The following is a 22692-nucleotide window of genomic DNA, read 5'->3' as shown; positions in this document are numbered from 1 at the left end:
ACTTTATGGAAATACCCTGTAGGGAAAACCTGCAGGGGAAAAATGATTTGACAAGAGTGACTAATGAAGACTGTCAGTACAGCAGGATCCAGATGTGGGAGGACAAGAGGGTTTCACAGGACAGAGAACAAGCTTAATCTCTCCCAAACAGAGTGTCTGGTGTAGCACGATGGAGCAGCAGCAGCAGTAGCAGCAACAGAAGCAGCAGCAGCAGCAGTAGCAGCAACAGAAGCAGCAGCAGCAGCAGCAGCAGCAGCATCAGAGTCCATAGAAGCTCAGGAGAAACCAAAGACTGCCACGAGGGAGCTTGGGGAAAGGTGGAGCTGTGCCTGGCACCCAAAGCTTCCTTTAGAATTGCAACATGATTATGGGTAATTCATAATGAGGTACACCTAACGCGTTTGCCCGATTTTTGCCAGCTCTTTTGAAAAATGCACGGCAATCTGTCAGATGAAAGAGAAGGCGGGCAAAAGGAAAAAGGTGTTTTTTTTTAAGTACAGAGAGCCGTCTTTAGATATGGGGGGTGGGGGGTGTTTTTTGGAAACCGTTCACAGACAAAACTGCCTTTTTTTTAGACGTTGATTTTGATCCTCAAAGACAATTAAAAGCTTTTCGCCTGCTCAAAGTGTAATTAATGTTCGGCACCTTATAACAAGCCACAAAGGGGTTTCAGCATTCAAAACATGTTCGTTTTTTCCTCCCTCCTTGTTTGAAAGATGACTGGTGCATCTTGTGTAAGAGAAGAGGAAGCAGATGTCAACCTCTCACTTTGGCTAAGGTTTAGCAACGTTGAAGACAGGCATGAGAGCCTCTTTTCTCACACAACACTCATTTCCCATGCACTCAGTCTCCTCAGTAAGTCACTGTGAGTTTGTGCGTATTTGTTGGTAATTGTGCCATGTGCTCTCCTTTTCACTATAAGTATCTCACTTAGGCTACTTTTAAAGTTAGACGGGAAAAACTTTTTTGATTTGTGGCATTTGCGTTCGCAGAGACACCGGAGAAAAATGCTTGCTATTATTCATGCTGTTTGATGTACAACCCAACCGTTTCAGCATTCTACTTAACTAGGTTATTAATTACACTTCATAGAGCCTACTGTCATAGCTTATCTTGTTTTTTTTAGAAGAGTCATGCGGCATATTTGTGGATTTTTACAGAGATGTAGAGTCTCATGTTTCCTTAAAGATGATAGGCTAGTAACACATTTATTTGCAGTGTGTTTAGAAGTATTTAAATGTCTGAAATCCTCTTTGCTTGTGTGTAATACTATTTTGTTTGAGAGAGAGAGAGAGAGGGAGAGAGAGAGAGAGGGGCTCTCACAGACTCTTGTGTTGTGGGCCCTGAGATATAGTCTGGTCCTGACCATCCCATAATACTACCATTTCATTTCATATTCATGGTCTGAAGGTTTTTGCTCTGACGCGACTGCAGGAAGCAGAAAAGACATTTTCGGAAAAATCAGAATTTAACTTACTAAGTTGTTGAACAAACATGTCTGACGTCTATCTATGGCGATGTAGGACCGTTTAACAGACATGTCTGACAGAACATCCTACAGTAGGATAAAATTACAACGTAGGACCGTTTGTCAGAACACTGGCGCAAATCCTACCGGTCAACATTGCTCCACAGAAAGCAGGTAGGCCTATCAGACATAGTGCGGAGCCAAGTCTCTAGGCGGAAGTAGGCCTACGTATGGTGCGCGAGGCTACCTGAGATACACCCACTTTACGAGTAAAGACCCATGTTTGTAAAAAAAGAAGCTATATTTCCATCTGAACACTTTATATCTCACTTTATATATAGATTGAGTCAGGACAATAGACTGAGTGTCAATAATGATAGCTATTGTGTTATGTCATTACAAGTGAAAAGCATATACATTCATCGTGTTGAAAATGATAACCCTCCATCATGCATATACACCTATCTACCTTTACACATATACACAGAATTACACACAATCCCCCATGTGATCTTGATTCCATCAGTATGTAGCCATAATATTGATTATTTCTATTATTATCACACTATTATTATCCCATTATCTCATCAAACTAAAAGTACCTGCTGGTCAGTTTGACAGGCCTAATTAGGATAACGCCAGAGAAGTACATAGGGATTTGCCATCGAGCGACAGATTATGAAAAAAAGATACTTTCTTGCTGAATTTTATATAGAGTTACAAGATCTCTCTGAAGTTGTTTGCATTTAGAAGAGATGGCTCATTGCCAAGCACCTCACAGCTCCTTGACAGCTTATTCTGCAAGTATACTGTAGGCACTCGCTTTTGCAAGTAATTTGGGAAAGTGATGCAAAATAGAGTGTGTCTGAGTCTTGCAGCCTGACAGTGTACCATATAGCTTTCCATCTCAGTGGAGACAGAACCCATGTCCTCTGCTTTTCCTGTTTGGTTGTTTAGTTTCCTACTTCTTACTTCAACACGTTTGCAGATTTTACATTTGAGGAATGCTTGTTGTATGATGCTATTATGTTATTGCTTACACTGATGACATTCTAATTTGTTTTTTCCAACCCTTGTGGCGGTCACTAATAAACTCTCCCTGTTTTCTCCCTCAGCAGTTCCTGCAGTGACTGGCATTTTCATCAGTTCATTTTAAGGAATATCATTTTCATGCAGTCTCCTCATTTGAAGTAAATGACATCTCATGCCTGTAGGCCTTGTGTTTTACCTCAGGATATCCCGGCGTAAACTCTTGTTATGCTGAACTTGACATCAGCTTATGGCACGGGGAAATAACAGCGCTGTTGTTTCTGCTTGTAGCTGATCATTTGTCATGCCCATAAATGAGAATGAATATCACCAGGGAAATAACACAAATGAAGCCTCAGGCATTTCCAGGAGCTCCTTTATTTGATCTGTCATATATCTCTATATCAGAATACAGGCATCCTTAAAGGACTGTCTGGATGTGCATTGTACAGTGACAGGACAGTGTTAAAGACTGCTGACAGGGAAGCAGTGGGAGGGAGAGACAAGATCGGTAAATTACATCCTGGCAGAATTTAACTCTGGTCTTGTAACACTATGGTGCCCTAGGCATTTGAGACACAGTCAAGCCCATTGTAGAGTGATACTTGAAGACTAAGACTGATTGGTGAAGAATTTGCAATTAGGACAAAACAACTGATCAATACTAACTTGTGAGGACAAGTGATGACTGAGTTGTCCTCGTGATGTGTACAGATGACTAGTCACTGTGTAAACTCTGTGCTGTATGTCAAAGTGTGCATGCCGTATACATCCTATTTTCTCCATTTGAACTTACTCGGCGGGTGCAATGTGTATATCGTTCGTGGATATGTTGACTGTATTTATAGATTTTGCTGTCATTTCTGCAGACAGAAATTCAAGCTTAACTTTGCCCGTGTGTCAGTTTGCCTTTCTCCCCCTCTGTCTTTGAGAACACATAGATTCCGCCATGGGTGATGGTGTGTGCAGCTGTGTGCTGGGTGTCCTTCTAAGTATATTAGCTAAAGATGAGGACAGATAAACCTTGGGAATGAACATCTCATAAAAAAGCATTCGTATTGTTTTTTAAACATGACGCCAAATAGGCCAGACTTGCTAGTCTGGCCATGGACATTTATTTAACTGAGATTCTGAATAGCAGAGTATGCATCTGCCGAGGATCTGGATCGAGGCAGGGCTGGACTGGCCATCTGGCATAGTGGGCATTTCCCGGTCAGCCCTGCACCCTCGTGGGCCGCTATTTTTTTCATTTCTAAAAATAGCGGCTCACGAGGGTGCGAGGCCCTCCGGTGAGTCAGTTCTGTACCGCTAATTATGAGGGGTCCCTTTGAGCCAAAAGTGCCCGGGCCCTGTTTCTCCCCTAGTCCAGCCCTGGATAGAGGTAAAAGATATGGCCTCATGTAACCATACATTTTTCCCTCCTTGTTTTCGTAAGTGCTGATACCCATAATTATAAGTAAACTGTGAGATGCGCACATGGATTTACTGCAGTGAGTTCAAGTTAATAAATACTGAGTGAGCGGTAATTCTTACACGGAAGGTGTTATATGTTATATGTTATATTTCTCCACCCACACAGACCAACACACACGCACACATGTACACACACACACACACACACACACACACACACACACACACACACACACACACACACACACACACACACACACACACACACACACACACACACACACACACACACACACACACACACACACACACATGCACACCCATGCACACAAAATATATACCTGCAGAGGTTTACATACCCCCTCAGTTACCCTCAGCTTTGCAGAATGTACTTTGGGAAGACTGCAGCTTTTAATAAGGCTTCTGTGTTTGCCTTGGGCTGAATTACATTACATTCGGCTTCTGGACCTTTTCAGATAGTGCCATTGACAAGGAAGTCATAATGTAGACGGGAATAAGAAGAAGAGCCGTGAACTTGGATGAGATAAGGATATAGGGAAATATTGAAACAGACACATAATGTATGGGATTTTTGTGGTTGGCAAGACAAAACAGATGAACTATCCTAGTTTAGCTGAATGAATTACTGTATATGATGAATTTTCGTCTCGTCATAGAATGAAGCAAGCTGCTACAATAACACAGAATGAATGTAACGTTTCCACCATGTGTGAGAATTAGACACATAGACCGTGCAGAACTGATGCTCAATGGCCATGGGATTTAATTATGTTGCTTTGGTTTACTTGTCAGCAACAGACTAGCTTCACTGCAACACCACTATGAAATGTTGCCATGTAAATTGGTACAAACCAGAAAACATAAAAGCCCAAGGCTATGAAGTGCAGCAATGTTCATGATTTTAAAAAGACAAAATACAGTCTTTGAATAATTTGTTGCATTTATTTTGTTTCAGTGTAAAACTTTGCAGGCGTGATGACTGAAGATGAGAATGTCCTCTGAATTCTTTCATCCCAAGTCAACAGGAAAATGAAGACAGAAGATAGGCTCTGAAAATATATTGAAGCAAGACTCAAAGTAATTATCCCTGCATACACACATGAATATCAGCGCCACAAAACAGACCAAAAGTTTCAGTGCTACTATAAAAAGTCTTCGGGGCTGTTAACAGGTGTGTCTGAGAACCAAGCCAATGCCAGGGGGTGAGTACCTGACAGCAGGTTTCGTCTTTGATAGAACCATGAATCCTGAATGAAGATCAACTATCTTTACAAATTCATCATCACTTGAAGACTATAGTTTATTGTACCTTTCCTGGAAGGCCTTGACCCTTGAAGCTACAGCAGGTTCTGCTCCAGCTTACCTGAAAGGAGAAAACTTCTTTTGTTGTTGTTTTTTTACATTGGGCCCTTGATTTCACATTATAACCTCATGCTCTGCCGAAGATATTCGGCCTTGAAACAAATTACGATGGGCAATTTTTTGCAGGCACAAACTATGCTGTTTTGAATTGATTCATTACGGTATGCTATCACTTATAACGCATAGGTGAATTGCTTATTCAGAAACTTCTCGGGTAATACAGTTTTTGAAAGTCCTGTAAAGGTGGATGTTAGTGACGTCATCAGCGTGCACCAGATTGAAGTGACAGTCCACAGACCTGTCATCCTTTTGTTCATTTGGAATCTAGCTTTCCATTACCTCCTCAACCATATACTCGGGCTCAAAGCGATATGGAAGGTCATCATATTCAAAGTTTGCCTGGTTAACACCAGACCTAATCACAAGTGAGATAGTCTTAGTCTTTCAGATCAAAACGATTTTGTAGAACTAAAGGCAGTATGTGGAGTTCCCCGGCTAATTCAAAGTTGTCTATGTCATAATCTGAGTCTTCTTCCATTTTGAGTCTCCCAACTGGTGGATAGGATGAATGAATAGTAGTGGGCGCACGCTAATGACGTCACAAACATCTGCCAGTACCAGTTTGGGAACCGATGGGTTACAGTCACACTCACACCTTTTATCTGTCCTGAAATACCTACCAACTCATTTACCTAAAAATATGCATGAGCTGTTACCACCTTAAGTCAGAGTGAAATTAATATTGGATATTCACCGCCAAGGGTCAAATTGATGTCTTGATTCCTTTTTTCTTATACATCTCCACATTTCCTTTCAAATATATCCTGGGTGACATTACTGGTAGATGTTTAATGTTGTGCACATCTGGTCATTGCTTCCCTCAGGCCATCGCCCAACCTATTGATCGCCAGACAATGTCAATGTTGGTGTGAAGAAGGAAGGCTGACTTTTTCAAGTGGGGGCATATTGGTTTGTCCTCAATGAATGTTCACACATTAAAATAATGTTTTAGAACACACTCTTCAGCTATGTACAGCAATGTTACTTTTCTTCTATTTTACCACAATCCCAGTTCTGATAATGTATGAAAAAGATTGACTAAATTACCTTTCATGCTGAATATTCACTTGCATTCAAGTCTTTGATCCGAGTCATCCTTTGCTTTCCCCTTCTCTCTCTCTCTCTCTCTCTCTCTCTCTCTCTCTCTCTCTCTCTCTCTCTCTCTCTCTCTCTCTCCTTTTTCTTTCTTTCCTTGTCTCCATCTCTTCTCTGTCCTCTCGTTTCTAGTCCCCTGGCAACATGGCGGCCCCTGTGTGTGTGTGTGTGTGAGTGCGTGCGTGCCTGTGTGTGTGCATGTGCGTGAGCGTGTGTGTGTGTGCATGTGCGTGCGTGTGTGTGTGTGTGTGCATGTGCGTGCGTGTATGTGTGTGTGTGAGAGAGAGGTTTTTTTAATAAGCATTCTAATAATAAGTGTGATGCATTATTAATATGGTAGCTCATTAAGCGAGTGCCTGCGAGGGAGACTGTGGGACTGTAGCTTCCTCTGTCACCTCCTATTCAGGGGGAGAGAAAGGATGAGTGATGAGAGCAGTCACCTGTCTGCTGGATATGTTGGAGGACTGGTGGAGGGAGAGAGAGAGAGAGAGAGAGAGAGAGAGAGAGAGAGAGAGAGAGAGAGAGAGAGAGAGAGAGAGAGAGAGAGAGAGAGAGAGAGAGAGAGATAGACAGGCAGACAGGCAGACAGACAGACAGACGAGACACAGATCGTGAGTCAAACAGACGAGAGACGGACAGAGAGACAGACAAGAGACATAATGAAGTAGACAGACAAAACAAAAGAAAGATATATTATAGGCAGACCGAGAGAGGCCTTCAGCAGTAGCAAAAGGAAAGCTTTAGGAAAGCAGACTTAATCTGTCTGCCAGTGCCATCGAATTCTTTATAAGACCTCAGATATTCTTCTGTTATGAAAGACCCTCAAAAGCAAATGATGAAATGACAAGAAACAAATGACAATGCAGTGGGTCAGAATGAGATGAGTGCTAGTCTGATGTGGGCCAGTCGACATTGTCATATCTCATGCCACTACAAGAATAATTTGAAAGTGCTCGCAACATTCACCAAGCCAAGTCTAGACAGTGACAACAAATGGTATGTTGCTGTAATGCTGTAGTGTTTCTTAACAGGGGCTCAAGAGACAGCTTGGTGGGGGTGGGGGGTGGATAGACAGTGTTATCAAGGCCGCTGACAGCTTTGTCTGGGCCCGGGACAAAGACATCTGAAAGGGCCCCAAGCCCAATACATACTTTGTAATGAGGATCCTATTCTGGCCCCCCTCCGTTCTTGGGCCCGGGACAAGTGACCCCTTTGTCCCTCTATGTCGGCTTCCCTGAGCGTTATTTTCATCAGTGGGGGGCGTTGGCATGCTTATGATGAGGCAAGGGGTCGTTTGGAGCCGCTGGTTCAAAAGACAGCTCAGAACCACTCAGGGTCACATTGGTCCGCTGAGGAACAACTATGGAAGTTGTGAAACAGTACCAAGGCTTGTTAATTGGTACCCTTAATTGGTACCCTTGTTGGCAATATGTAAAGCAGCATTTGGGCAGATTTTTTTTAACACCAAATGACACAATACCTTTGATTTCGGTAAACATAGTAATTATTTATGTATAGAATAGATGATGTGTCAGCGGTTATCATTACCATAACATCAATTATGTTGCTCTGTGAGAAGAGTTACGCCTCAGCATATTCTAAAGCCTTGAAGCAAATGCAGCAAAGCTGTGTGCTCTCTCTCTCTCTCTCTCTCTCACACACACACACACACACACACAACCACACACACACACACACACACACACACACACACACACACACACACACACACACACACACACACACACACACACACACACAACCACACACACACACAGCAACAACAAGCAAACAAACAAACACACTGTACAGTGCACACGGCCCCAGCTGCAGCCTCAGTTCCTTCTTCCTCTCCACAGCAGAGGACAATAAAAGACTGTGCGTCATAAATACTGCAGTGTAAGCCGACGATATTAACTCCCTCGATTGCAATCACCCACCCAACGTTAACCAATAAAAATCGTTTCATTTTTTCCCAACCACAGCAGTCAAGGGGGTTGTTGGCGGATTAATGTTAGCCAAATCAAAGCGTTATATTGCAGGGAGCAGCACCGAACAGACTGTAAGGTTGTACTAAAGGATTTTTATAAAACGTTTCCCATAAGGGTTTCGATGACACTGGTGCATCCCCAGCTTTTTTTGTCTTTGGCTTAATTTAAAGTAATCCATCGCCAGTATGACGGCACGTTGTAAATAACTTGCACAGGCTCCTGTGAGAAGAGTTAGAAGAAGTGCTAGACACTCTTTTATTACTGTCTATCTGCCTGTCCATGTTCCCCGGTCACTTCCCCAGAACATTTCCTCTCCCTCAGTCCTGTTCACTTTATGAATACTCTCCTATTCCCACGTTCACTTGCCTCGACTTCAGTAGGGGGGAAATGCGGGGACTCACTGCCAGTCTCTCTCAGACAGAATTTGCAAACAAAGATCGCAGTGGGAGACAGCCTGTCTCTACCTTTCACTGTTGACAATGAAAGGCCTGAGAAACCCTGACTAATATTAGGCCCTACCGTATATACTGTGTTGAAAGTCGAAACAGTAATAAAAGTAATAATAATAATAATAATCACCATAAGCTCTTCACTAAACTCATGCTTAGGGGTGTGCCTGGATGTATTATACGTATTCTTGCTTACTGGTATGCTAAACAACACATGCAGGTGAAATGGGGAAACAGCCTGTCCTCCCCTTTCAGTGTAGGCAATGGTGTAAGACAAGGGGGGCTTCTATCCCCAGCACTGTTCAACCTATACATGGACAACCTCTCCAAACAACTGGGGAGATGTAAGACAGGATGTCTGATAGGGAACAATGTTTTAAACCATTTGATGTATGCAGACGATCTTGCTATCATGTCCCCTAGTACTGTTGGATTTCAGCAGCTACTCAATGTGTGCTCTGAGTATGGGGTCGAGTTTGATGTGCAGTACAATGCAAAAAAGAGTGTTGTGTTGATATGTAGAACCAAGGAGGATCATATAGTGCCTTTTCCAACGTTCTACCTGTCAGGGCAACCAATATGTGTATCAAGCAGTATAAAATATCTTGGGCACATCATCACTGACAAGCTGGAGGATGATGCTGACATGTATAGGCAGAGACGAATGTTGTATGCACAAGCTAACATGTTAGTAAGAAAATTTCATTACTGTCCTGATGATGTGAAAGTAAGCTTGTTTCGTGCCTACTGTAGCCCTATGTATGCAGCTCCATTATGGATCAACTATAAAAAAGAGACAATGCGTAAACTCCAAGTAGCATATAATGACTGCCTAAGGATATTGCTGAAAAAGCCCAGGAGTTGCAGTGCTAGTAAACTATTTTGTGACTCAGGACTATGTACTTTACAGGCTCTCCTGAGGAACCTAATGTTTAATTATGGGGCCGCAACGAGCATTGGAAGGGCCGCGAAGGTTATCTAAAAGGCCGCGGCCCTTCTGGCATGTGCCCAAATGCCAGACTGTCCAGTCCGTCCCTGGCAGTCCATTCATAATGTTTATTAATTTTGACTCGTCAAAAGTGGGCGTGGCTAAGCGGTGCGTAGTCAGGGTGACGTAAGCCTGCCCTGTTTTTTCAGGCTTAGCCGTTTTGTTATTTTCATAAACTATAACAATAAAACGAAATAAAAAAAAATCTTTCACATTAACACGACCAGGAAAACATATTATGAACTGTTATTACACATAATCATGCAAGAAGGTTTAAAAAGATTGGCATGGCCTCTTTAAGTTCATGTGCCGTTTGGATAAGTCTGAAAACTGCATTATAATGATGCTCACAAGTGCCAGATATAGCTCTGTCCGTTACCAATCATATATGTGGAAACATTGGTATAGCTGCCTTTTAAGACTGTCATGACATAGTTTGTATATGCTTTGGCATCATTGCTGTTTTTTTTTTTTATTATTATTATTATTTCTTCTTTTTCCTGCACATTCTATTTCTATGTATATGTTGTGTGTCTGCCTATTGGGCCCTGAGCCTGTAATAAAGTTTATATATATATATATATAATAATAATAATAATGATAATAACAATAGTAGTAATAATAACATTAATAATAATAATAAAGAAACTGAACCGAATAGGCACAATGTTGCTTGAGAAAAGAATATTGAAAGTGTTTATTGCATATGGTCATCGGTGGCACAGATCCTGGGTAGTTGAAGAGGGGCATGTCACCCCAATTACACCCCACACCCCTCCAATGAAAAACTCTTATTCGAATGTTAACAAACGTGTGAAGTAATTTTTACATTTAAGTTATGTCAGCCCCCTCCACACACACAACTGTACCATCAGATCTGCACTGATAATGGGTGAGTTCCATATGGCAAGTTGATGTGGGTGATGCAAAGGTGAAATAGCTGAAAATATGATATCAGTTAATCATGGTAGAATGTCGATAATGACATGGTCATGGTTATGAATTGTTAAAATATTATGCTGCTTGCTGAATTCTCTCATGGATTACTGTACACTTACATAAAATCGCACATTCACACACAGTGGGAGACACTCAAGAATGCACACACAGACACACAGACACACAGACACACAGACACACACACACACACACACACACACACACACACACAAACTACGAACCGTGTGTGAAATGCATAACATAAATGCCCGTAAAACATTCTTCCCACATGGAATAGCTGTGTGTGTGGTGGTGCACCGTGCACCGTGCGAGGAGCAGCCTAGGGTCCTGCAGCACACGCATCAAAGTTGTTTATCCCACCGAGCCATCCCCCCTCCTTGGCAATGATATGCTGTGCGGGGTAATGGAAAGGGGAGGCTATAACGAACCGTCAATATCCACCCAAAGTTCGAGGAAGGAAGTGAAGCAGGAGTCATCTAATTAAACACAAGGGGGGAGACTTAAGTGCTTTTGTGCTCAGGCAAATGCTATCGCTGTCATAGACTGGGACGTGGCCACAGAGTGTTGGAGAAGAGGAGAAAAAAAGGAGAGAAAAAAAGGAGAGGAAAAAAAAGTTTCTCCGGTCTGGCTCAGCCTGTCTCGATGCTTTCCACCCCTCTCTCTCCCAATATCCCCAATCCTTTGTTAGATATCTCGGAGCAATTAAACGGATTGCACCACACTATAGTCCATCGTCTGCCGGAACAACAGATAAGAAAAATGCTCGGGGCTGTCGGTTGATGGAGAGGGCCTCGCTCGGCCCCTCTTCCCCATGAGATGGCTGACAGGACGGAAGGCCTGCTCCAAAAAAGTGCCTCCTTCCTTCCTTTCTGCCTTTCTCCTAACATAGATGGATGATGATGCAATCTGTCTTTAATTCCAGGGTCAGATCCGCACTTTTTGATAGGTCATGTCACGGGGCTGAAACTCAAACTTGTCACCTTTTAAACCTGCCAGAAATAACAACATACTGTAACTATGACTGCAATTACTGATGTGGGAGGCGGTGGTTAGTTAGATGGCTAAACTGGTTAGGGTTGGAAAGTTAAATCCCGGTTTGGTTTAAGTAGCCTGGTCTCTCCTCTACACTGTATATACAGTACAATGCTACTACTATAGGCCTAATACTATTTAGTATTGTAATGAGCTTTTAGAGGGACTGTCAATCAGGATTCAGGTTTCCACATTCATTTGACGGGTGAAACCTCAGAGATACTATATGTATTGACCAAAGCTTGACCTCGCACAGCAAGACTGACAGGGTAAGTAAACAACTCCTTCAACCGAAATTCCCTTTTGCTCTTCAGGCGTGATTTTTAAAAAATTCATCTCGCTTTGAAGGCTTTGAAAAGAGGTGGGCGTGCTTTTGATCTCTCATAGTGTCAGATGCTAGTATAAGCCCTGCTTCAGTGTCTCAGTTACCACAAACTGCTCATTAACATCGACCATATTAGCAGAGGTTCACAAAAACAAGTGAAAGAGAAGTAAAGTGTTTTTTTTTTTTTTTTTTAAACATGACACATTGACAATATTACTTTACTTTGCCAGATAATTGGCATAATTACCCTCTCCGTCTTTGTTCTAAAATTCAGGCCTGTTGAAGAAACAGCAGGCTTTTCTCCCTCTTTTTCTGGTGTTTTGTTTCTGATGATTTTTGGTGTTTTCTGGTGTTATCAATGTACTGTAAGCCTCACACTGTGAAAGACAAAATCACCCATTAGGCAATCACCTTTTAAACCTATCTAAACAGATGGTCTCCCTTGGGTTACTGTTGAACATTTTTTTTCGCCCTCCAATTTGGTATAATCTCGTATTAATGCTGACTGAGTCCTGATAAATAAAACTGATTTGGTGAAAATCCGATTTTTGATTTATTTCATATTTTTGCTCATGGGCACCTCTTTGTAGTGGGCAGAATAAAGGGTTGATGTTTGGCACGGTCTAATCCTTAGTTTCTCTCTAATCCGGCTCTCCTCTCCTCTCACCTCTCTCTCTCTCTCTCTCTCTCTCTCTCTCTCTCTCTCTCTCTCTCTCTCTCTCTCTCTCTCTCTCTCTCTCTCTCTCTCTAAAAACAGTCATAGAGCATGAGAGCTGATGTGTTCGTTCGATGTTCGATGTGTTCGTTCTCTAATGACAGTAATTTTGATTCCTGGCTATATTTCTCCTTTTTTTCTCATGCCCTCAACAACGCCATTCTCAACAGAAGGCATACAATAGGCTGCGTTCTGCTCAAGGAGAGGTCAAATGGAGGCAGTTTTCCCTGTTTTCATTTCAGTGACCCTTCTCCCAAAGACACATGTAGCCTGGGGCTTTCCTATTACTGAGGGGCCTACAATACTCTGCCCATGTAATCCCATTTAGACCTGCAAATCAACTCAGCATGCTGTGCTCATCTTCAATGACAACCTGAAACGGTGTTCCTCTTACATGAATTTTGACATGTTTGATAAGGTTGTAGGAAGCTGTGATAGTTTGTTTTCCTGAGCAATATTTCAAATTCATGAAAAAATATTGTATCATTATTACAAGTTTGTAAGAAAGACAATAATTTAGGGAGGCTTTCAATGAATTCAGAGGAGCTGTGGGATCATGCATTGTATTGGCTTTGTGGTCAGAGGAGCCAACAGTCTGAAGCCAATTAGCTCCCTGTGTATAGCCATGCAGAGACATGTAGCTTGTGTCAGTGTGTGTGACTGTGCATGTGTATTTATTTGTGTCTGTGAGAGTGTGTGAATGCAGTGTTGATGCAATGTTGTTTTTGTGCAGTGACGCCATTATGCTTGTGTACGTTCAAAAGGACAGCTGTCCCAAACGCCCCCTGTTTGCATGTGTGTACCCATGTGTGTGTGTGTGTGTGTGTGTGCTGTTCAGCCTCCCCGCTTCCGTTACTTCCGAGACTTAAGCCGTTCATCAGGGAATGCAAATATTGATGCAGGAAATCCCATGCAGAACTGTGCTGAGGCAATGACACAAATAGGCGAAATTGGATTTACTAAACAAACACTTTAACAAACACTCCATCTTATCTTCCAAAGCACGAAAACAAGAAAAGGGGAAAAAAATGGAAGTGAAAAAATGAAAAAAGAAAAAAATTGGAAGTGAAGTCCCAAAGTTTGCCCCATTCTCGAGGAGTTCACCACATACAGTGTGCAGCGGCGTGTGTTCACCACTTCTTTGATGGTGGGTAATTATATGCGGATGCTCGTTCGGAGACGCACGCTGAGAGCGCGACAATTACCAATCAGTAGGCCCGGGCAGGCAGCGGGCGAACGCGATCATGTGTGTAATTGCTCTCGTGCGCCCGATCCTGCGTGCTGATTGCAGAAGGTTCAGCTTCTCCAGGAGTGTCGTCAGATGTTGATTCGGCTCTCATCAGGTGTGGCGACGCTAAGATAAACAGCCGTGTAAACATCGCAGGAGCTGCGGAAGTATCATGCCACAGCAACAGAAGGTGAGCAAGGGGCCATAAGGTTACTCAGACATATAATATGCATACCCATGGACAGTGGTGTGCACAGGCATTTTAGGGGGCAGGTGCTCAAGGGTGGGGGGACGGGGTCATGTTGAACTTCCGGCTGACTTTCTAGACTAGGGCCTACATGTTATGTTGCTTCATTATTGATAAATGCGTTTGCTTTTCATCATTTGATAATCTTGTCAAAATGGACCACAGTACATTGTGACGAAGAAAAAATAACTTTCAACATTTTCTGTCCAGTAGGACAGAGGGGGAACTGCTTTAGCACCACCTCGTCCCTATCTGTGCAAGCCCATTCATATGGAAAAGAGGGCCGGCTGAGGCCTTTATGTGCCCCTAAGCAGAATTTCATACCCCACTCCCCCCATACCACCACCTACTCAGCATCAGATGCTTCATAAGCTTAATTTACTTGCACAGTCTGTAGTTTGTGTACCCATGATACACTGCACTTCTTGGAGCAACATTTCTCAAACAGAATTTATCATGACAGAATATCTTAGTTTCACTTCAAAACTATTACTCTTTGTTATTATATTCTGCATTTATTGTAGGGTTTTTACAATTAAAATTGGTAGGCCTACATTAAAAATGACGTTGTACCCACCGTCATTGAGGTGTCCCCTGAAATATAATGGCTCCTGTTTCCAATGTGGCAGTACGTACACGAGAAAGAAATACAGTATATGACCAGGGAAAATGGTGGGGAGCTCATTTCTTCCTGGAACTTTGCTACTGACGGGGGGGCTGGCGGTGTGGCTTGCAGTGCCGTTTTCAGCAAAATCATTGCAAAGTTTGTTTTCAGGCTGTTTTGATCAAAACTAGTGCAAAGGAACATTACTGCAAGAGCAGAGCCAGCTTTTCAAAAATGGTGCCGTTTGATGCACCCTTTTTCTCATACTGCAACATGTAAACATTGTACATGGAGAGACATGGTGAAAAATTGGACATGAGAATTAATTACATTGCCCATGCCATGAAAGTGGTTCAATTTCTATATAATATTTTTGCTAAATTGGTGTAGGCATGTGAGTTTTTACATATCTCTTCATGTGAGTAGTCTAGAATAGAGGCGGGGGTTGGTGGGGTGGTCTTCCACAGGCAGATGCATGAGGTGGAAGGACAGCATGGGAAGGTTTATTGAAGTGATTTGTAAGTTATTAAGATCCAGTTCCAATTAATAATGTAATAGAAATAAGTTATGTAACATTTGATGCCATTTTAGACCTTGTAGCTTTAAATATACATTAGGCTACATTACATTTGGCAGACGATTTTAATCTAAGCGCCTTACAATCAGGGTCATATTCAGGGTATACGTGCTATTTATAGCATTTTGATTACTAGACAGAGTGGGGCTTTTTTCTGTGATGTCAGACATGATTCAATGCATTTGAAGCTGGTATAAGTTGCATCCGGTGGCATAGACATAAACATGGACAGCATGGATTTATGTGGCTTTCTGCCCAAAACCGTTAGCCGTTTATATCCGCTTTGCTTCACAACTGAAGTTTTTTGACGTCATTGTGTAAAAGGCAAAACACCATTCTTGTGGAGGGATGTTGTAGGGGTGGAGTGGAATGGTCTATTTCACAGGCAGTTGCATGAGACTTGGTGCCAGGAGACAAAGAGAAAAACAATATCAAACACGAGTATCGCCACTGATGTTCTTTCTTAATGATGCAGTCAAGAGTAATCTGGAAGGTTGGATATAAAGTTTTTATAATCTATGATTTTGTACCATGTGAGTTGAATTCATCATTTAAATTATAATGGATTTTCCATCCAGTGTGCAGGATGACCAGCCAAGGGGTCAGTCACAGTCATGGGGTGCAAGTCAATCTTTGTCCTGCCGTCCTTTCCTGTGTCCTCCCTCCCTGTGACGCGAGGCTTGACGTCATCAATGATCGCCGTTTTTATTTAGCCCCATAGTGCCTATGTTATAACCTCACTGTCACAAAAATTGTGAAGGCTATGTCTTAATCTGTTACTTAAGGCTCTCAGTAATGTCATAGTAAATATTTCAGAAAGTGACTTGCACCTTGTGGTTTTGTGTAGGGATGAGATCACTAAGATCATTGAGCTGCCCATAGCGAAGTATGCTCCGACTGGCCACTTGCATCTCTACCGATATCACACCCACTCTTTACCAAGAAAACCAGCAATTATCCTCAAGTGGGCGTTTCAGAGTTCCCCCGCTTCAACAGCAACAGACTTAAACATGCCTTCATACAGTACATCAATCAATTATTTTGTTAAATCAGTCATAAGACTGTGTAGTGTTATCACTCCATGTTGGTAATATCTTCAAGTTATGTGGGTTGTATGTAATGTATGTATGCATGTATGTCTGTAGGCCTGTGTCCTCTGTTTTTTGTTTGTTGTGCAATAGGCCTGTGTCCTCTGTTTTTGTCTGTTGTGTAATAGTCTTATGATGTGATGTTATGTGTATGTCCTGTCTTAAACAAGTGTTGCTCAGGGACGCAAAATGAATTTCAGTGCAAACTAACAATAAAAGTACTGTCTGTATGAGGAGTGGGGTGGCATGGGCAAAGCTGCTGTCTTTCACAACCAGTTGCATCATGGTTTGTGGTGCATTAGCATGCTTGGTAGCGTTCTCCTCTGCAAGTTCACTGGAATGGTCTTTAAATGGTCAGATGAAAAAGAATTAATAATGCAATGGATCTATTTTTATGTAACCTATATGATCTTTGTGTTTTGTGTTTTTTTATTTGTGACTTTAATCCAATAGTTATACATCTGCTTGTTCTCGTCCTGAATTTATTACAATATTGTACCAATCTTTCCTTTAATGGCAAACATTCATCACTCATCTATAACTGTGTCATATTTTGTTTGTGATTTATTTTTTCATGTGCTGACATAAATGTCATGCAATTACATTCAAATATTGCCTGGCCTGTTTTCAACAGTGATTTCTTTATGTAATAAAACAACCTAACATTGTATTGCCTTTGGTTTTTCACATCATACTGAGAAGCACATGGAAAAAAACAGTTGGATGTACTGACTGATTCATTTTGAATGCATGTCAAAATAAAAGAACACACGCTTCTTTGCCATCCAGTCTGAGGGAACAAAATGGTTTTGCCAGCGCTTGCGATGCTGAACCAGGGGTCAACCCAATCACATCAAATCAACAGCGCCGATCCAGGATATTACACAGCATGGCATTGTGTTCTAATCCTGTTCTATCGCAGATTAAGGAAAGATTAGTATTGAGGCAATCATTTATTGTTCGAAGCATTTGATGATTTCACCTTTTTCTCCACCCACACAGACCAACACACACGCACACATGTACACACACACACACACACACACACACACACACACACACACACACACACACACACACACACACACACACACACACACACACACACACACACACACACACACACACACACACACACACACACACACACACACACACACACACACACACACACACACACACACTAACAACAAATACATCCCCAAAACCACTACATTATCCTTGATTGAATGTTCCCTGTTGTGCCAGCACAGGGGTACCTGTCCTTGAAAAACACAACACGTAATCCTCATAACAGATAGTTCAGGGGATTCTCAGAAAATACCCCTTGATTAGAACAACCCAGGTACACATGGCCTGACATGGAGGTTCACACACATATACACCCACCCATATGTGCAGTGGCTATGCACATAGACACAGACACACACACTCTCTCTCTATCCCGCTCACTCACTCACTCACTCACTCACTCACTCACTCACTCACTCACTCACTCACTCACTCACTCACTCACTCACTCACTCACTCACTCACTCACTCACTCGCATACACGCACACACACACACACTTTACAGAGCAGCGAACAGGGCCTCCTCATGAAATCCCTTTAAAACCCTTCAGTCATAAAGAGATGAGCATTAACCCTGTGTGTAGAGTGTACAGGAGCTGAACATTAACCCTATGTGAAAATTCCCATAAAGCTGTCCATAGGCCTATATGATGTATACCTTCTCCCATAACTATCAGATGTCAGGTGCAGTGAGTTTAATTTCCAAGCTGGACATGACTGCTCTACTCAGTGCTCTGACTGACAGAAGAATTATTTAATTATTCCTGTCAATTGCTAGTGTAATAGACTATATATTGTTTAATGGTAATACTGTGTATTACAATAATATGACAGGGTGATGGTTTTTGACACACAGTGATTTTCATTGAACAGTATAAGCCACCCATCATTCATGTCTGATTTGTTGACAGGCAATTCTCTGCTCGTATGATGGATATTGGACTGCATCCTGGATGTTGGATTAGGCTACATCCTGGATGCTAGACTAAAACAATGAAACCAGAAAACAACCAGAACAGATTTTAGTACTTATAGGTGTGCCAACATGATACACCTTAAGTATATGCCTGACATCAGGATTAAAAATATTTTCAAAGAGGCCACTGGTATTGTGAACTTTGTCTCAGTCTCAATGAGAGGCCACTGGTATTGTGAACTTTGTCTCAGTCTCAATGAGAGGACACTTGTATTGTGAACTTTGTCTCAGTCTCATTCTCTGTGTGGCCACTATATTCTTGCAGAGGCCATAGGCTTGCAGATGATGGCGTATCACTTGAGTTTGTCATTAACATTATATTCACTTGCATGGAGCTGTGTGTATGCCCACTGTGGTCCACTCAATTCCACTCGCTCCATTACCACTTCATTCAAATATGTCCACGTATAATATGAAGTCCTCAAAAGTTGAGTTACAACATCTAACGACACGCAACTTTTGCCTCTTTGTGTGGAACTTCCATGCATGCATATTCTTTTTTTGCTGTTTTGTGCTTTAAAAATCCTGAATATGTATAACCACTTATGCATGCGGAGTCAGTGATCTGCGGCGCGAGAGAGCCGTAGAAGAGGGAGAGATGCACAGAAAAATGATCTCGTTATCCCGCTGCCGTAGACGTCCTCTGGAAGCACACCAGAGACTATGGAGTCAGAATAAACAACCCCAGATGATAAGAGCAGGGCTGCTAGCAGCTTTGTTTGGCACAGGGACAAAAACAATGAAAGGGCCCCAACACTCAATACATGCAATGTAATAGGGACCCAATTCTGGGCCCCTCCTCTGGACAACTGACCCGTTTGTAACCCCCCTGTCAGATGGCTTGAATAGGGGGTAGTCGTGTGAATAGAATTCAGAAACAATAACATTGCCGCTTTTGTGTTCATTATCTCACAACCTTTGCTGGAGAGTGAATAGTTTGTGGAGTCCTTGCTACATTTGTTCAAGGAGAAAAAAAGACGCACACATATCAAAAACACACCAGCATTGTTGAACGGCCGTGGCTCTTCAAAAAACACTGTGAAATCTGATGCAGTCTGTGTGGAGAGAGTTGTTTCTGCTCAGAAGCAATTTGCAGAATTTGGACTTCTGAGGACTACGCTGAGTGTTTTTTTCCCTGCTCGATGATAAAGACGGAGAATATGAAAAAAGAGTTTGCGCCATGGTCTGTCGAGAAGTATATCTCTATCAAGTTAACTTTAAGAGCTATTTTCCTGTGTATTATAAAGTTTGATAATAAAAAATAAACTTGTTGCCATCAAGTACATAATTGAACACAATTAAACTGAGAAGAACAAATTGTCATTATGGAAATGCGCCATTGAGGAATAAAATTACCATAAATTCAAGTGAAATTTAAATACAGTACAAGAGTTTAGCTCATGTTTTCAAATAAATACATAAACGTAAAATCAGACAGTACAAAATTAGGCACCACTGTCCCAAAAATGCTCTTATTGATTGTGATAACATAAATAAACAAGAGTGGTTAATGGTTAACCTTTCCGGCTATTTTCATTCTGTATTATTCAGAAAAATATGGCATTTGCAAACTGAATCTTTTTAAGATGTTGCATAATGGCTGTACAGGGCCATGTTAGAGAAAGTGAAGGTTTGTAGGGTCTTCAGGTTCGGGACATGGAGATTGACTGGAGTGTACTTCCAGTTTATGGTGGTCCAGCAGTTTTGCTGTGTGCCGAATTGAGTGGATAAAATTGATTATTTTAAAAATGAATAACTTTGTCTCATAACATACCTCACACATAATCATAACAATCATTCAGCTACACAAATGGTAGTCCGTTAAATCAATTACATGCAATTGTGATACACATATACTTTTGCTATTTGCCTGATATATTACAGACAATTCAATGGTTCCCAATACACAATCTTCTGCTAAGGAGCCCAAAATGAGTAAATAAATCAGGGCTCTCATTCAATACTAACATTATTTTAGTGCATCTAGCAGGATACTACTCAAAACATATTGAAGCAAGTGACCAAGTCCGAGTCCAATACTTTTCTAGCCGTAAATACCATTTTGCAGAGAAAGCGGCTTAATAACACAAAAGGGGAGGGGATTCCCACACATTACATGGACAAGAAGGGTCATATAATCATATAGGCTAATCATAAATCATACGGGGTATATGCTGTCCAAACACAGCATGAGACCCATTACACAACAGCTTATGCATGTATCTGAATTACACAAAGAAGTTAGTTACACTAAAACATTTAGTTTTAAGATATTTTAACAAAAATGTTGTTTTTTCATCTTCCTTTATAAGAGTAAAGGACAATCTTCACTGTATTTAGCTGACAATAAAATGGCTTGACATTTTTACAGAAGTATTGGTAATACAGTGGTGTTTTTTTGCCATTATATCATTCACTGAGCTACAGACAAACATATGACTTCTTACAGTATTTAATAATACATCCGAACAAATGGTGCATCGTTGGTGGCACGTTATATCAACTTTGGCTCATACTTCCATTAAAATATCTGTCTTAGTCTCATTATCATCATCTAAGCCAGGCATCACTGTTGCCATATATCATAAATAGTATAGGCTAAATAGAATCTAGTCAATACCATGAACCTAGAGCATGTTTGGGCATAGGAGAGGGTATGTAACCTTCTTTACCAGGGGTTGCCTCTCTGAATAAAGCCAGGGCAGCTTTACAGCACCATCAACAGGATTACATAATGGAACCATGCTGGGATGACATCACAGCTGGTACAGTAAGCACAATGATCAATGCGTGAAGCAAATAACACATAAGCTGTTTTCTCACGTAATTGGTTTTGCTCATGCAAAAACTGCCCCCCTGAGGCAAAGTTGTATGCTTATATATTGACGCCTACTTTTACATCATAAAGCCTCTGTTCTTCTACATCAAGTAAAATCACTTTCATCACCCACAGCTTTGGTGGGCAGCCTATTTTTCAGCTTTGCTTTGTCATGAGTACCAAAACAGCAGACTTTCAAATATTCTGTTGTTGTTTTTGTTGTTGTTTTGTACTTGTTCTTTTGTAATTGCTGTACTTGACTTTTTGGAGTATGGTGAAATGTAAAGGTCTGCATGTAAGTGCGCACATATGTGTGTGTGTGAACACATGAATGAGTACACATGTGAATTAAGACACACGTGTGTGTGTGTGTGTGTGTGTGTGTGTGTGTGTGTGTGTGTGTGTGTGTGTGTGTGTGTGTGTGTGTGTGTGTGTGTGTGTGTGTGTGTGTGTGTGTGTGTGTGCGCGCGTCTGTGAATGTATGTGTGTGTGTATATGTGTGTGTGCGTGCGTGCGCATGTGTGTGTGTGTGTGTGTATATGTGTGTGTGCGTGCACGCATGCGTGTGTGTGTGTGTGTGTATGTATGTGTGTGTGCGTGCATGCATGCGTGTGTGTGCATGCATTCGTCCGCGCATGCCTGTGTACGTGTGTGTATTTGTGTCTGTGTGTGTGTTCAATAAAAAGTGACATAGCTTGGTCACTATGATTAATGGAATCCCAGAGACACAGTAGGGAGGGAGGGATCTGTGTGTGTGTGCGTGTGTGTGTGTGTGTGTGTGTGTGTGTGTGTGTGTGTGTGTGTGTGTGTGTGTGTGTGTGTGTGTGTGTGTGTGTGTGTGTGTGTCTGTGTCTGTGTGTGTGTGTGTGTGTGTGTGTGTGTGTGTGTGTGTGTGTGTGTGTGTGTGTGCGCGTGCGTATGCTTGTGCGTACGTACATGGGTGCGTGCGTGCGTTTGTGCAGGTGATTTAGAGCCATAATAATCCCCCGCCATATTGCCGCCACGCTTTTCCACATCATTAAAATAATACTGAATGAGACAGAGAGGAAACACAAACACCTCATTTAAAACATATTGCAGCCGACACTCCGGGGAGCCCACCGCTGCCAAAGTGTCATTTTCCAGGGCTATTACACCAGACAAACGGAAAGCATTTGATGCCACTCTCTCTCAT

General features: G+C 41.9%; 1 long non-coding RNA gene across 2 annotated transcripts; it reads left to right on the top strand.

Moving 5' to 3' along the window:
• The first annotated feature begins 273 nt into the window (after positions 1 to 273).
• Positions 274 to 6413, top strand: LOC134470046 (uncharacterized). 2 transcript variants are annotated; one of them, XR_010039126.1, is made up of 3 exons: positions 274 to 371; positions 4887 to 5008; positions 6178 to 6413. It is a non-coding gene; the product is annotated as an uncharacterized LOC134470046 (long non-coding RNA). The 2 variants fall into 2 exon arrangements; XR_010039127.1 differs by lacking the exon at positions 274 to 371 and adding an exon at positions 774 to 855.
• Positions 6414 to 22692: the final 16279 nt, after the last annotated feature.

This window comes from Engraulis encrasicolus, chromosome 19, assembly GCF_034702125.1.
Source record: "Engraulis encrasicolus isolate BLACKSEA-1 chromosome 19, IST_EnEncr_1.0, whole genome shotgun sequence".
In the NCBI taxonomy this organism is placed as follows: domain Eukaryota; kingdom Metazoa; phylum Chordata; class Actinopteri; order Clupeiformes; family Engraulidae; genus Engraulis; species Engraulis encrasicolus.
This window is presented reverse-complemented; position numbering and strand designations above follow the sequence as displayed.